The 17,111-nt window shown below is 31.1% G+C and overlaps 1 protein-coding gene across 2 annotated transcripts in view; it reads left to right on the top strand.

Annotated features, from left to right (window-relative positions):
• LOC111625272 overlaps positions 1-17,111 on the top strand; it is a 31,870-nt gene that overhangs the window by 12,958 nt on the left and 1,801 nt on the right. The window contains exons 1-2 of one of the 2 annotated variants that reach the window (XR_002756701.1): positions 11,646-11,784; positions 13,645-13,811. The exons of the other annotated variant lie outside the window; for it this stretch is intronic. The gene's annotated coding sequence lies outside the window, so the exon portion shown is untranslated. Of the gene's footprint in view, positions 1-11,645; positions 11,785-13,644; positions 13,812-17,111 lie in introns of those variants that run through there. 2 annotated transcript variants of the gene reach the window in all.

Below are 17,111 nucleotides of genomic sequence, written 5' to 3'. Positions count from 1 at the left end.
TTCTTTATTCTTATTATTAAGATCATCAAAAAATACTGTACCTTGTTTAATATTTAATATACTATTAATAAGCTTAATTAAAATATTAATCAAGTTTATATTGTAATTTCGTTTATTAACAGCAAAGAATATTAATGAACATTTCATTGCTATTTTTGAACTGCTTTAAATTATAGAAATATTAAAATAAATTTATCTTTTCTAATTTATGTAGTTTTTTTATTTATTCCTAAATTTTTAAATATTTAATATTAGTATTAAATAATGCAATATAATATTATATAAAACCATTTTGAATGCTTCAATTAACTTGATAATAATATTATTATTATTATCTTTCAGACTATTAAACTCAATTATTGTAATAAAAACAATAGATATTTTATCAAGCGATATTTCTTTATTTTTCACTAATTTATGTTCTAAACATATTAATTACTGTATAACAACATTAATTACGAAAATAATTATATAACAATAAAAATTAGTAATACAACTATTTTAAACTACGTTACTGGGACCCACCAGTGGTCCTACGGCCCGGCAAGGAAAATATAGGCAACCTTTGTTCATTTTGAATGCTTCAAACTAACTTCATTTAGCAGTAAGAAATTGATGAAAACAACAAAAAACTGTTATTAAACACGATTAACATAAAACACTATGAACATGTTAATCATAATTTTATATTATTTAAATTAATCAAAAAGCATATAATTTAAAAATAATATTTTTAAAACCCAAAAAAAGGAAGACAAAAAGGAACCTCGGTAATATTTTGCAGTTTATAAATTTCTAGTAGACTCCCACTGTTTATCAAAAGTGTTGCTTTTGACAGGTGGCCATTCACTTTCCATCAAAACAGGTGACAAGAACAGATACACGTGCCCCAAGACAATTCACCATTTTGAAAATGTACGCAGCACGTCTCCTCTCATTTTTATAATTTCGCTATATTATAAGGATGTAACGAGCGATCGCGATTGACCAGGGACTCGCTGGTATGTTCCAGTCACAAGTTACAAACATCAGTTTCGAGGGCTTTACGAAAATGCCGCTGGTTCTTCAAGTAGGCTCATTGTCTAGTCTATGGTAATGTTATTTTTAGTATATCAAAATATTTTATCCCTTTTCATCGAACGAATACTTTACTTTGGAGTTATTTTCTACCAAATGACGACTCCAATGAGTCTAATGAGTTATAAAGTTGGTATCCAACGAGATTAGGGTTTTCTTTTATTATCATCCTATTGAAAGGACTGATTGCATCTAGTCACGTCATTCTTTTCTCCGGAATTCCTTCGTGGCATTGGCCATACACGAAACATCTCACAAACTTAAATAATTGTGCATTAGAAAGCTTCGTAAAAAAAAAACAGTGTATAAAATTAGAAAATACAAAGTATAAAACTTTATTAAACATTCATTTAAAATCCTTTATTCGAAAGCTTTACGCTCGTATGAATTCTCTAAATATATAGGCCTATACAGTATATACACGTCGCTAAGGAGATTATCGTTCTACATTCTCATCTCCTTAATCCATAATTTATATATATATGGATGTAGGTGCGATAATTATAAATTCGAAATAATCTATTCCGTAACCGACGAAAGATCGACACGCATCACGCAGCGATAACACGAATTATTTAGTAAAGTAATAAATACCCGTAGTCTATATCGAACGGGTAATTTTGTCGAACGGTAACGAGAATTAAAGAGACATATTTATGACACGAGCAAATTGTTACAAGAATACTTTGACCCATTATAACACTACATAAGCGTGTTTATGCGCGTATACGTTATAAAACACAATCATTTATTTATTATTATTATTATTTTTTCCCCCTCCCTTTTGTCGCCGGTTTTTTTTTTTGACAAATCCTTAAACAGATTATATATTAAACTAAATTTCAAAATGTCTCCCTCAAGAGTCGTCGTCGTAATTCTAATTGTCCATTTCATTTATAATGCAGATAATTAAAAGTGGAATAATTTCAATCATCATTAGAAAAGTCGACTACGTCCACGTAATGATAATCAGTAACTTTAATTGAACTTTAACGTTGCGTATTCGATGTAATTTTATAATAATAATAATAATAATAATAATGTTAAGATACTTTAAATAGGGTGAAAAACAAGTAAAGTTTCGTCAGTTTTTCTATAAAAGAATTAATTAAATGGCGTTAACTATTGCTCCTCTCTCTCTCTCTCTCTCTCTCTCTCTCTCTCTACCAGCTATTCATTTAAAATTCGGCGAAGAATGACCCACGATATTTCCACTTCTGAACATTTCGTTAAATAAAAGCCTTCAATTTGACGGACGAATTGAGTTGCTGTTAACTGGTGTAGATCTGATCTTTTTTTTTTCTCCCCCCCCCTTCTCCTCTCTCCCCTTTCTTTCTTACTTCCACTTAGGATAAATTGTCGATAGAGATAATAATTTTGCGGAATAAAGAAGTCAATAAGTCATTTTACCTCTTACGTTTACTCCAACCGTGTACAGGAAAATTGTCGGAGCGATATTACTTTTCATTAGAAATGATCTTGTAAAATTAATATTTAATTTCTTTTAAATTTACTCGATACCGCCGATTGTTGCTAATGATATTATTATATTAAATTTTTAATCGTTATACTTAATAGGTTATTTAAATGGTCGAAAACATACGTTACAAAATACGTAAAGGATTTAAGTAAGGGACTAAATATGTCGCAACCATTTTCGATAATTGAGGAATTATTAATGCAACCGTGTCGCGTATTTCCATATATGCTAATTGGTAAAAGTTATTAGAGACGAATCGAATTAAAAATTAACTTTATTAAAACTTAATAAGAAATTGCTTGTTGTGTAACCTTAAAGGAGGAAAAAAAAAGAAAGAAAGTAAATGCTTTTTATTAGGGAGAGGAGGCGTAAAAAACGTTATATATTTTTTCCTTTGATTTTGTCCGCACTAACACCTACTCTTATATGAAAAAAATAGCGTAAAAATCACGCTATATTCTACTAGAAGAGTACATTTTTTTTTATTTTTTCGTTTTTAAAATAAAATATTTAATTCAGGTTTCTAATTAAAGGAATTATATTAAAGTTTAACCCGTAAATTATTCATAAGAACGGTAATAATAATAATTATTATATCCATCGATAAATTATGTAGATTTAAATAAGATTTTCACATTTCCGGCGACATTTTTTTTTCTTTCTTTCTTTCTTCTCCTCCCCCTTTTAAATCGACGACACGAGATGGCTCTACCATCGAACGCGATGACGTCATCGACAGTGGGCTTAAAGATTGACAGAGGTTCGCTTCTGCGCCCCAAACAAAGGTGAGACAGAGTTTCTATACAGTTGACTTTACAATTTACAAGGTAGACGAACGGGAGGGGGGGAAATAATAATAAAGGATAGAAATTAAACAAATCGGTCGGGTAATAAATCTAAATAGTACTGTGTATAATATAGGATCGTTTGTGTACGTTTGGTGTAACTTTGTTCTTAACGAAAATACAATTTATATTTTCGTTAAGGATAACTTAAAGGATGCACAATGGTGTCCATTAGACGGCATCGTTGATTAGAAGGGCTGACAACACGTCCTTTGAGAGAAGAAAAGTTGTCGTTTGGAAATGGAAAAAAGACGAAAAAAAAAAGAAAAAAGTGGGAGGATTGTCGATAGTACGGTATTGTCAGTGGATAATTCTGATGGGTGATACCTGCTGTATATTGCATTAAGACACCATCTCTGTTGGATTGAAATATTGACCCACCTAAAGCATCTTACCTACCAAACATCTCATTAAATTTTGATACCCGCTGAGGGAAGAAGAAGAAGAAGAAGAAAAAATAAAAATAAAAGTAAATGGGTCACACAGTAAAAGCTTTCTTTTTTTTTTCTTTTCTTCCTTTCCTTAAAAATAATTTAAGTAGTAAATTAAAAAAAAAAAATAGGAATTACTTAGCGGTTTTTCTCGGAATTTCTATTGTAAAGAATTCGTATTTATTCTCTTGTACTAGTATTAAAAAGAAAAAGTTTCGAGCAGTTATATTTATCCTTCAATGAATCGCTTATTCTCGAGTTACCGCCTACCGACGGAGTTGGCTGTGTTTACTGTTTATCGAATAGAGTTTAAAATNTCAGTTTTTCTCGAAGAGTTACGCGAGAAAAATATATATATATTATTGGATAGATTTAAATAAAAAGAAAATAAATTCGCGTGACGTCTTTTATCCGTTATTCTACCGCATGATAGGTTACAATTTACAGTGAGAGAGATATCGTTTGAGTTATGTAATTACGGGGTTTATCATTATAAGACCGTAGAGTTCGTGTCTACCTCAGATAAAAGTGACACTTTATTATTAGTTTCTTAGGAACGTTTAATTACGATTTTAGAATAAGAAAATAAGAAAGAAAAAAAACGTAATTTTATTCGAGCGAAAGGCGTAGAAAAACTTCCATAACCGTTAGGATAGAAATAAAGTTAGTTTTCTTCAACTTTAAGCGATCAATACCGAGCGGAATCGATGAATTTTTCGTATATTATTTTTCTTTTTTAAATGCATAATTGCCAACTTAGAAAAAATTCCTCGCGCGGTTCCATTTGTATTTACAAAAGCGATATTTAACATTATAATATGTGAGAAATTTAACGGAAAATAAATGAATACGACGTCATCGAATATCGACGATTATCAATCGCCGTTATGTAATTTCCAGTTCTCGGCGTTTTCTTTCAAATAAATCATCGATTGTGACGTGTACCGTTGTTGTGCATTTGGCCGCTTATCAATAATCGATCGCCTATTTAGTCTACTTCGACATATACCGATCGTAGTAAGCTTCGTGTTCCTTTACAGGCCCAAATATATATATATATATTTTATAAGAAATTTCTCTCCTCTGATTAGCCAAATAGGCAAGTTACACGTAAGCTTTTCTCTTTAACTAAGTTTCTAGACATTCTCTAGTTCATCTGCCTTACATTAACGACATTAAGTTGACTTTTGCTTGTCGAATAGCTTAAGTCACGCATCTGTTATCTTACCAAAATAACTAGAAATCGAGACGTTTAATATATAAGACTTTAGACTGTTTGGTTTCTCACGTAATTCGTCGAATTTTAGCCAATTCTATCTTATTTTTAAGCTAGAAGTGTGTGTGTGTATATATATATAAAATAATTCTTCGTTCTAGAATTAAGAGAACGTTTCAATTGAAAAGTGTATATATATATAGATTTCCGTACCTTATATGCGAAAGAAGTGCCAAGTTTATTCGAAATAATCGATCGACCCGGCATAATTATGAACCTCGGGGCGTGTCACACTTACGTCACACAGGTTCGTAGGTACATTTACGTTCGAGTGACGTAACAGAGAGAGATGGTTGAGTGACGGAGATGGCGTCCATTACAGTTTGGGTTGGTCGGGTTGCGGCAACAGTTGGTTGCCGGTGCGGATTCAATCGAGGTGAGGCGAACGATGCAGGATGTACTTCGAGTCTTCTTGCTTTACGTGTAGGAATTATATCCGTTTCGTCTCTAATCATTTTTAAAATTAAGTATAGAAAATTAAAATACGTTTTCGTAGATGTTTGTCGTCATGGCTCAGAGAAAAGAATCCAAGCAGTTCAAAAAATGTAAAAGCGCAACTTTCCAAGTGGACGGATTCTCTTATACTATAGGTGAGTGGCTTAAAAAAATGAAAAAGAAAAAAAATCATTGTTATTTTATACTTGAATTAATGATTTCGGTCGCCATGACAACTGCTAGATGATAGATCGTTAGGATATTCTCCAGATGATGCTTTCTAGTTATTCGCTTAGGAGATTTTTACACCGGTTGCCACGAGTTTGACGACGTGACAATCGAATAATACGTAAGTAGCTTCGATATATTACGATATAGCGGTTAAATAGTTCGATATATATATATATATACGAAAGATTTAGATAAAGAAAGAAATAAAACCGGTCTCGAGTTAATCTCTCTCCTACATTAATTAAACATTTGTCGGTCGGGGATCTTATTACTTGGCAAACAAGGAATTGGAACGAAAATAAAATTCCTCTCTCTCTCTCTCCCACCATAATTTGAATATGATAAATTATTCGGAATTTAATTCGAAGAAGGCAATTTTTTTTTTTTGTAAAAAAAAATTCTTCCGACTTTGAAGGACTTTTATGAGTTTTTCTTCAGGCAAAAAATTGTTGGCTAAATCGAGAAATTATATATTTAAGCGAATGCCATAATTGAGTTTAATTATCTTGGCAAATTTCTCGTTTTATAACTTTTAGTTTTATTTATTTTAATATCAAATTCAAAATCAGAAACTTATCAATAATTTGTAAGATGAAGCATTTATAGATAAAATGCTGCCTTACAATTGTTAACCATAATTTTCAAACTATTGTTCATTAAAATATTGAAATCTATCATACATGTAAACATGATTCAAGTATAATTATTATACAGTAAAAAAGTTTATATTACAACTGAAATGTGATCAAGTTTTTTTAAAGTTGTTTCTTTGTTTAATTCATACTTTATAAATAATACTCAAGAATAATTAACTGTTTTATTAGTGAATTTTACAATTAGAGGTGCTTTTCTTAAATATGTTGTAAATTTTGAATTAAATCATTAATTTTTTATTATAATAATCATGTTTATCTGCATAAAAATGATAAATAATCAGTAAAGCAAAAAGATATTTTTAGTTAATTTATAAACAGTAAACATTAAATTCAGAAGTGAAAATAATTAGTCTTTGTATGATTACAATAGCAATGAAATGAAATCATAAACAGGTATTCTCTTGTACAACTAAGCATCCTAGAGACAGAATGTATACAGTAATACCCCGAACTTACACGATAGGTGGGACCGAGCGATAACCACGCAAGTCGAATTTGCGTAAGTCGGGGTATAATTTCTCAATTTGTGTAAAATCCAAGTCAGATGTATGTAAGCTAATAAATGTTCTTGTTAATCTCATCTTGTCTTTTGATTCATTCACGGTTACAAGAAATCACCATATAGAGTCTCTCAAGTCTCCGTAGATATAACAATAACACAAAATAAATTGTAGCTATGTGTCGATTCTGCGCTACACGTCGAAACATGTAAGCTGAACAATAGTGTGGGGGGAGTGAGTAATCAAAAGTTGTATGGCGCTCAAACAAAAGACAAATCGACGAGATTTGAAAATCGCATAACTCCGGGTTTGCGTAAGTCGAGGTATTAATGCATTCAGGATCCAATGTTTATAAGCATGTGGCATGAGAGCAGAAATGATATATATATGTATAACATCACTCATTTCACAATAGAATCAATCTCCGATATGTGTTGAAAAAAGAAATTGAACATATTCAAATAAAATAAAGTGGCATGTCCAAAAACATTTGACATTAACAAAGAAAAATTCTAATTTTTTTTTAGCCCTAAGTAATCAACATAATAAATATTAAACAAAATTACTTTTACTAGGATCAAATTCTAAACTCAAAAAATAATAATATAATTACCTGAGATACATTTCCACTTCCAGTAAATACAAAAGTAAGAGGTCCTATGGAACGAGGCATCATTCCTAAGGCAATTTCGTAGCCACAATCACGTATTGCTTGGATGGCCATACCACTATTACGATAATTATGGGCAGGACCGATATGCTGAATTCATTTTAAAATAATACATTTTTAAAAATATTTTTATAAATTAAATTATTTAAGAATTAAATATATAATTTACCATGAAAGGAGTGTGATGTCCTAATGCCAATAACCTCAACCCTAAACCATGAAGGATGTTAATAAAACCTGCAACACCTGCAAACATTCCAAATGCAACAACACGCTGTCCTCTATTGTCAACCATTTTCTCGTAATCAATCAATCGTATGTTCTGAAAATTGAATGTTATAAATACTTAAAACATCAAAAATTTATAAAATTTGAACATCTTGGATTTTATTTATGTAACTGAAACATAAGTTACATAATTTTTTATAAATATAATGAAACTATAAAAAAAGATAATCATTTAATTTTTTAAAATTTTATACTGTAATTGCTTGTGAATACAAAAATATTAATTTTATTTAGAAACATGTATAAATATCTCAAAGCCCAATAATTATAATAAAGTCAAATGATTGCCAAGTTAAATCTAGCTACTTTACTACTGCTATTAATAATTAAACATAGAGTAATTTAGCACTAGAGTTAGGATTTAGGCACCATCTCTTATTAAATTTAATAATTATAATTAATATTTATTAAATAATTTAGAAAAGTTGTGGGTTTGAGTCCCTCTCTGGGCCAATTCTTTTCTTCCAGAATTATTCCAGAATCCTTCTGGCATGTAACANTATATATATATATAGCATAATGATTATATAAGTTTTCTTTGATGTAATTTCCTGTGTGTTTACTTGATTACTAATCGGTTATATAAAGTTATCATTCTCGAGCGTGTAAATAAAATGCACACCGTTTTATATTATTTAATTAATATATATCTTATTGTAGATTAATAGAAATTTCGAATTTCTATATTTATCCGAGAGTGATATTTCTTTGTTTATAACGGGAAATCGCGTGCGATTCACCGACCCCACCTCTGTTCTCGCCGACTTAGGGTGTGTCTATTCTTACTTTTAATAGGTGTTACTATTAATTTAGATGAGAGAATGATGGAAGAAACACGACCCGGTTTTTATTTAAATAAGATTTTTCGTACTTCGACCTTGTTACAGTGAAGTATTTAAGATATAAGCTTTAACGACTAAAAATAAGATATACTTTAGGTATAAATAAATTCATATAAATAAACAATGAAACGAGAGAGAGAAAGAGTAGATTTTTCAAGTTAAAATAAAGATAAAAATTAAAATTCGTCTTTTGAACTTGAAATAATTAAGGAAACTGACTTAAAATAACCATAAGATTAAATGGCAAATAAAAAGAAAGTGATGTAGATCTCTTAGAAAAGGATTTAAATTAGAAAGTACGAAGAAAGTTGGATTTAAAATGGAAATATAAAATAGAAATAAGGAAGAAAGAGAGATAACATTAAGGACTTAAATAAGTTAAGATTTGGATTTAAAATGACGTGTATTTAAAATTAGAAATAAGGCAAAACGATTTTTAAAAATTAATCTGTTTTATTGAATAAAAGGACATCAAAAGTAATTGCTTTTTATTTCGTTCGTAAAATTCGTAAATTGTAGCGAAATATTTTACAAGAGCATTTTAATGCATCGAGAAAAACTAAATTGATAAAATATCGATCCAAAGAATACATTTTTTTTTTTTTTTTTCTAAAGATCTTATCGGTTAGTTTTAAATTAAAGAGCATAATAATTCGTAATTTTATAATAGACAATTTTCAGAGTCTTATAGAATATTATAGGCTACTAAATTATTATTATTATTATTATTATTTTATTTCGGTAAGAATAGGCATAAATATTTGTCAAAAGAATCAGCGAATATATTTCCCTGTAAATGGTGCTTTTCCTCGATGCATCAATGAATGCGGTAAAGCTGCCAACGACGTAATGACAATATTAAAGTAGTTGATTAATTTCGAGAACTCATAAAACTAGACAGTGACGAAACAGCTCCTCCCCCTAACTCATTTCATCAACTCTCGCTTCATTTAACGCATTTTAGTTGAAAGAAAGATCTTTTCTTCCTTCGATGCACATATTAATAACTGCTGGAGAGCCGTTTTTTTTTTTTTTTTTTTTAACACCCGAATTTAGAAAGCATTCGTAAAATTTTTAGTTTTTATAGAAAATATATATAAAATAAAAAGGTAGTCTGAGAAAAGAAAAGGTATTTCATGCGGCTTCTATTTCTTTTAAATTCGGGAAGTAATTATGAATAGCCTCACACAAGCAGAGAAGAAGATTAAGAGGAAGAAGGTTGCGGTTTCCGCTCGGTCTAACCCCGAGGGAGATAAAACCAGTCAGTGACTTGTAACCAATGCGACACGAAAGAAGCATTAAGTCTTTTCTCCATCCTATGATAAATTTTCTCGTTTTTTTTTTTCTCGTCTAATGACGTTAATTTGACTATTTTTAGCACGCCGATATCGAGAGGGTCGAGTTCTGTTAATCCGAGTTTGGTGGTTCGGTATTTCTGTGCCATTGTTTATAATAATTCTGGGAAAAGACACGACAAACTACAGTAGACTTTAGTAAAACCTCGGAAGAAAAATTCCCGAATGGAGTTCGAATCGTCATCATTAAGATTAAATACCATCCTCTCTTGATCATTTGTTCGATTTGGTTTTGTTTATAGCAGACGTTCAAACTTATTTTCTTTGCTAATCGATTCCGTCAGGACCAAGTAGCATTAATAAGTTTTTCTTAACAAAAGGAAAACATATCTGAAAACATTAAAATAATTAGGAATTAGTCGGATTTAATCGGTTTTATCGACTTATTTTTCTCCTTAATTTTATCACGGAATCTACAGTTATAAAATATTTATAATAAGTAACTCGTTAAGATGTATATAAGATAATAGTAATTGGATTAAAATTGAATTATGTTAAACATACCGACCGAGATTAGGTCATTGTTATTTTTACTCTTTTCCTAGAAAACTTCTTAATACATTATAATTAATCTGACATTCGTCTAATCTTCATAAATCATCTCGGTTATTCAGTTTGGATTTGGTCATCCAGAAGATAATTTAGGCAATTTAGTCCAATTACAGAAAAATAATTTGTGCTTTTTTTTTTTTCGTTGGATAAGTCGATCGATAATCATTTGCCAACCGATCCTTCGAGACTCGTCATTTTCTTTTACCGGTCGAGCCGAAAAATCCCAACGGTATCACGTATTCTGCTGTGGAAATTAATTCATTACTCGGCCGGTTGTTGTTTTGTGATAAACAATATCCGGGATATTTATGTGAGTAATATTTTGCAGGTGCCACCCTACGCCCCACGAATATTTCCATCTCCCCCCCTCTCTCTCTCTCTGTGTATCTCTCTCTCCTCTTTGTCTCTTCGCTTCTGTATGGATTAAAATTCCGCACGCGTACAAATAATGCATTCAAATAGGACATCAGACAGAACGTTTATTACGAGAGAACAGTCGAATATCAAAAACGCATTTCGCATGGTTTTATTTCGTCCACGTTTCTACGAGGCATTAAAAGAACTTCATTAACATTCATTCGGAATTAAGAGTAGAAAGAGGATTAAGTGACTAATCCTCTGCCGGCATTCGTTTCTAACAGAACGTCGTCGTCTACTGCAAACATCCTCTCTACACGCTCGTCACTGGATCTATTAGAAGAAAGAAAGAAAAAAAAATCAACACCGAATATGGCACGAGCGTCATTATAAATAAAGAAGGGATCTTGTTTACGCTGTAGGCGCCGCCGTTCATTTTACAGGACGACTCGTAGTCGCTTGCAATCTCACTTTATTCGCCGGTTAAAGCGGATAATAATCCGCCTTACTAGGACGTAATGCTTTCGTACATCCGGAATTTCTTTTTTTTTTTTTTATTTTCTTGCCGTTACGTTAGTCGAGTCGACGACGTCTTACGACCTCGTCGAGCAAAAACAAAAACGGAAATGCCAATTTTTCCATGTGTGTGACTGCTTGAGAGACGTCGAAGGCGATTAGTGACTGCCATCTATCGGTGATTTTACACACGAAATGACGACTGGCGGAGGGACGTTGTCGCCGGCTTCCCATATGGTTGGATCGGCAGTCTTTCTCTGACAACATGGAGCGGTAAGTAATGGCACCTTTGTTAAATAGGATCGGACGATAACAGCTGGCACGTTTCTAATCTTCCGTCTGTCAATGCACGGTTTTTACCTCCAGCCTCCATCTCTCCGACGACGAATCGGCTGATTCATTTTGACTCGCGTTTTGACCCTCTTCGCTTTAGCTCTTCATATTCTTTTCTCTTTACGACAAATGCCACCGTTCATTTGCAAATAACGGATCGGGTCAACTTCCTACCGTTACTAAAGAAAATTTTCCTATTAGTATAATACGTTTGGCACTATTTAATTAAAAACGAGTGAGTGTACGGTTCATACTTTAGGGATTGTGCTTAAAGCCGCTAGAATGTCGAATTTATCCCCCCTTTTTTTTTACGTTACTTTCCGTGACAATACGTCAAGGACGAAGAAAGATTTGGCAACATTTCGTGCTATCGAACGATCGTTAAAAATTTGGAAAGAACGAAACCGCATTGTGCCAAACGTCGATGTTAGGTGATTAGTTTTATCGTTATATTCCTATTATTATATAAAGGAAGGGACTAACGAGTTAATCCTTGAGAATACGAAAAAAAATATATATATATTATAGTGTAATTGAATTGTCTTATTCGACCTTTCTCCCTTCGACGTTGACGTTCAACAGGTGGATTCTTTGTTTTATTTGTTTGTCCGGCTAATGAGGCCTATTAAATATTAAAGGCACACACTATTAATCTATTATTAAAAAGCTTATTAAATAATAATGTTTAATTCCTATTTTACCAATTATATATATTAAAACTCGTTAACAGAAATTAAACTACTAAAAATGTATTAAATTTCGTAGAACCGCAATAAAAAAAAAAAGAAGAATAGGAAGAGAGAAAGAGAAAACGATTGGGATTTTTGTCGTTTTAATTAATATTTAATCATATATAAAATGCGGTTTCTTCTACGGATTTAAGACAAGTCGACGTTCGTAGTAATATATTAAAGCTTCGATTTGCCATTGTTATAGAAAGTTGAATGTATGGGGTGAAAGAATGTCAGTTTTTGTTTGATTACGGACAAACCGATAGAAAAACCAAGTATTATTATGTAGATCAATATTTCTCCTTGACAGATATAGCCAACAAGTATTGATTTCGATTAAACAAGAAAGAGAAAAACGACTTACAACGATATATTTATGGTAGCACAGTTCACCTATCGGATAGGGAGTGTTATATTAAGAGGATAGGATTTCTCCATTCGTCACGTGGGTCCATTTACTGACAGTCGCGTAGTGTTCGTAATATCCCCCCTTTTTTTTTACAAAAAACCTTTTATTTCTCACACGCTGGGCCTTTTCTTAATTTACTCTTTTTTTTTTTTTTTTCATTGGGGTAATTAGTTGTTTACGTATGAATTGTTCCGCTCGAGTCGTTTCCTTATCTAGATATTTTACTAAGGAAACAATAGTCGTTATCGTGTAACGATATCGACGGTCGCGTGTCCGCAAATGTGTGTTTAAGATGGCTAACAATAATTGGGGTCGAGCGAGATAAAGCCGTTTACGATAAAAATCACATCTCGTAAAAAAAGATAATTCTATATTACACGGATGGAAGATACAGTCAACGTTCTATTTTCTTTTTTTTTTTTATTAAGAAACCACGTCGATACTTTTATGTTATCGAAAGTAATTTGGCAATTCTTTCATCGTCGATTTAAGAAAGTAATTTCGATTCTTAAATGGATTCGTACTTAATCGGATTCGTACTTAATCAGTTTGTTTTTGTTCTCGCCGTAGAAAAAAAAAGAATGGAAATAAGTTTACGTGCCAGCTGTTGTTTTACGTCACAATGTCATAACCTTAAGCTCCGCCTGTATACCTGTACAGGTATCGGAAATGAAAAATAGCAAGTCGCCTCGAGCAGTCTATCATGGAACGTGTTAAAGACGTACTCTACAAATCGCGAAGTTTACCACCAATTTCGTCCGACGGTAGTCCACGTGAACAATCAAAAAGGTGTTTTTTACGTTTGGATGGATATTCTTACTTAATCGGTAAGCTCTCTTCTCTCATCTCATTCGACAATTTAACTAGAAAATACAAGCTTTTCTAGTTAACTTTCATATCTATGCGTAGACACTATCGGTAATATTTTGTTTATAAAAGTCACCGCAGCGTTGTAAAAATAGATTCTATAGACATTTGGCAAGATACGACATCGTTTTAAACAATAATTAAATGCTGTCTTCGTATGTCAACATCAATATCCTATCTAAATCTATATATTTTGTCTCCTAAACAGTTAATTTGAAATTTTTTTTTCTTCCTCNCGAAAAGCTGATTTGGTATAGAAAATAGGCCAAACGGTTTTGAAAACATTTTCCAATGTTTATTTTGTATAAACCGATCGATTCTTTCATGTGAATATTTTATAATTTTATTTCTTTATACACAATTTGTAATTCGTTTAAATTTCTAAAAGTTCATGGATATAACGAAGATAAATTCCCTTTATTATTCTACTATTTATTTGTAATTCGAATAGAAAAACGTTATATATATCTAGAAAACATTTTCTTTATTCTCAATTTGCATATATATCAAATTCACCTATCCCGTATTGTGTCACATGGGACGGATTGATTTAAATTTCTGTCCTCCTCTAAAATCCATTTCTTTTAATGAAGGCAAAATTTTCTTATAAATTAAACAGGATAAAAAAAAAATCTGTAATCGGAAAAACTTTTCGTGACGTTTCTCCCAAATATATCTTTGGTATTTTAATTTTTCTTTTATATCTTTTCCTTTCTCCATTAATAACGTTATATAAATTTAATAGTTTTTAAGAGTTTAATTCGATAATGTTTAACGAGCTATTTATTTTGGATGGGGGTTGAGGATACGGAACGACGAACAACACCGTTTCTTGTAATTCTATTGTTAAGTAGAAAAGTTGGAAGTTCTCTTTACATTTGCATACAGTTTATTGTCTGTTTGAATAAGAACTTTGTGTGTGTGTGTGTGTTTCGAAGCTTTCCGCTCGGTTTATCGCTAGTAGAAAAAGGAAAAAAAAAGAAAAAAAAATCTATTGGGAAATATTCACTTATTGTCGAGCGTGCTTCTGTTCGGTCAATGGAGTAGATGTCCTGCGAGATGGAACATTCAAAGCTGTTTTATTTCTATCGTCGTTTGGCAGTCTGAAGTCTCAGTCATATCTAAAGTCGGATATTTCTTCCTTTTCTTATCAAAAAACTTCGCAGGCATCAAATTATATTCCTGCACTAAACGAAATTCAACCATTGACAATAGACGAATGGCATGCACCACCTCCTGTACAGCTTTTTAAAGAACCCGAGAGAGTTTATTGATTTATATTACAGTTCACATTCGATAATTGATTGATTCGATAAAGTCTTTCCTTTATTTTTAATAGGCATTTTACGCATTTTTGTCAACGGTAATGAGATTAATAAGCTACACACGAAATACTTTTAAGCCGTGGAAAATTGACTAAAAAAGAAACACGCTTAAGTAACGGTTCAAATGTTTTTCTGCGCTAGTAGATTGCCTATTTTTTTTTTTACGCTGATTAACACTTTATTTCGAAGAAAAGATTAATCTGGAATATTCGACAATCTCTTCTTAAATCTAGCAAAAATCTACATTAAAGATACGTTAGAAAATGACTAAAATATCTTTATTTAGCAACAAGACCATTAAAATGAAAAATTGTATTAATTAATGAAGACTTTCCGTATCAAATTTCCATAAGAAAAAAAATAAAAAGTCCTTTTTAAGTAGGATAATAACCTATTTAATTATCTTAATGTCCTCCTGTATTTATTATTTTGTTGTAAATCTATCGAAGATAAAATAAAATAATAGATTTTATCAATTATCATATCTAAAAGAATCGTGTTATATGATATTATCTTTAACAAAGTTAAAAGCTTTATCTCTCTATAAGTTAAATTTTTATACATTTAAAAAAAAGTCATTTTTCCTTTTTTCTCGTTTAAAATTTTATGATTTTTCCGAGAAGATAAATCGAAATTTGAGAGCTTTTCATCTAAATTACGCTACGTCCTAACCGTTTTCTTAATATTTACGTCAGTTTAATATATGTTGTATCTTATACGAGAAACAAGATAAAGCTTCTACTCCTTTCTTTCTTTAATAAAATGCAGAATACGGATAAAAAAAACCGTTCATACATATCCTTTAAAATTTAATAAAATTCGTCTACCGGTTTATAAGAATTTCTACAGAAAATATGTATTTTTTTTCCCTCCTTTAACTAAGAAAAAAAAAACATAAATAAATTTAGTGTGATGTATTATTTTATATATATATATATGTTTATATATATATTAAAGATGATAATACACAAGCTTTTGTAGTTAGAAACCATAATGGTTTGTTTAATTAACTCATAGAGAAGGTTCTGTTATTGTGCTTGTCAGATTGTTATGGCATTGATCTCGATCATTTTTAAATTCCAGAGAAGATCGAGAAATCTTTTACAAAGATTTTAGTAGGAAAGTAGAAAAATAAACAACCTTTACTTTAATTAGAATATGTTAAATTCTAATGTAAAAAATTTAAATTCTATGATAGAAAACAAAAGGATGAAGATACGCTTTTAAGTAAGATGGAAAAGATGGNCGTGGATTTAGCTAAGCGAAAAGAATAATTAGGAATTTATCTCGCACCCATAGCGCAGGGTACCATAGTGGTAAGAAGAACCAATCCTCGACCCGGTCAATTGCATCGTACTTTAGCACAGGACTGCGAAAGCATGGAAGAGAAAGTTGAAGTTCTACCACCCGTGGGCACATTGGAAGCTTGTGATAAAGCAGCTGCCAGGTAAAGATTCTTCCTCCTCCTCCTCTTTACTTTCTCCCCGGTTGACATCTTATCGTTCAACGAATTGGTTTCTTAATTAGAAGCCACTTCTAAAACCTTCTCGCAGCTTTAAGCGAATTTCTAAACTCATCTAAAACAGAATTAACTTCTCATTAACTAGAAAACAATTTAAAATAAATAAATAAAAAAAAAAGAGGAAATTCTCTCATAATATTACGGTTTTCGGTGGCAAAATATTTATCTTTAATTTATTTCCTCAGTTATATATAACTGAGGAAATAAAGGAAGATTCGATTGATTATATATAAGCTTATACGTTTAATGTTATATGAATTACAAAAATAATTTATTTTATAAATATGTTTAAATATATACAGTATTTCTATAGATAATTATTTATTTATTTAATGTGTTGATGTAGATGATTAAAGAGATGTTATCAAGGACGACAGTATCATTTATATCAACCGAATTATCATTACGACCGT

This window comes from Centruroides sculpturatus, unplaced genomic scaffold (assembly GCF_000671375.1).
Source record: "Centruroides sculpturatus isolate CEXI.00-Female unplaced genomic scaffold, Cexi_2.0 scaffold221, whole genome shotgun sequence".
Taxonomy (NCBI): domain Eukaryota; kingdom Metazoa; phylum Arthropoda; class Arachnida; order Scorpiones; family Buthidae; genus Centruroides; species Centruroides sculpturatus.
Note: the sequence above shows the minus strand (reverse complement) of the source record. Positions and strands in the feature narration are given on the sequence as shown.